This window comes from Eriocheir sinensis, unplaced genomic scaffold (genome assembly GCF_024679095.1).
Source record: "Eriocheir sinensis breed Jianghai 21 unplaced genomic scaffold, ASM2467909v1 Scaffold385, whole genome shotgun sequence".
Taxonomy (NCBI): Eukaryota; Metazoa; Arthropoda; class Malacostraca; order Decapoda; family Varunidae; genus Eriocheir; species Eriocheir sinensis.
In genome coordinates, this window is record NW_026111704.1 from 231637 (window position 1) to 232335 (window position 699).

Consider the following 699-nt stretch of genomic DNA (forward strand, 5'->3'; position numbering starts at 1 on the left):
AATGGTTAGTTTGAGGTTGACAATCCGAGGCTGATTTTCTCAAGAGCAAGACGGACCAACCTCTGATATTTTTCCTCCCTCAAGTCTCAGTGTTTTTTTTTTTCCAGCTTGATGCGTTGGCCTATTTTTTCTCTCCTCCCTTCATCAATGTTTGCCGAGGCTTCTGCTTCGTGAATTGGAAACGGGAGGAATCGCTTTCGTTATTTGAGGGTAAATTTTTTTTTGAGATGCGTACTTACATCAAAGGTCGTATATAGGCAAGTTATTTTTATATTTATTTACGTTATTATTCATTTAGCAAAAGATATTATTTTTTGCTCTTGGTGTGTGTGTGTGTGTGTGTGTGTGTGTGTGTGTGTGTGTGTGTGCCTCCGTATTCGCAAGTTCAATGTTTCCTTTTTATTTTTCTTTGTAAATTCGAGAAACAGTTTTCCTCATTATTAATGCTTTTTCTTTAATTAACGAATTTCAGTATATATGATATTTATATTCTAATATTTTGAAATGCTTAAATAATTTTCATATAATTAAGTCTCTTTCTTCAAACACAAATGATAAATATTCTTTTCACGAAGATTAAAAACTTGTGTCTTTTGCGAGATGTTTTTATTCTGTCCACCTGCCAGGGAGATACTTTGGAGAGAATTCCCATGAAAACATTATATACGTGAGCTAGAAGGGAAATATAAGTGCCCGCAC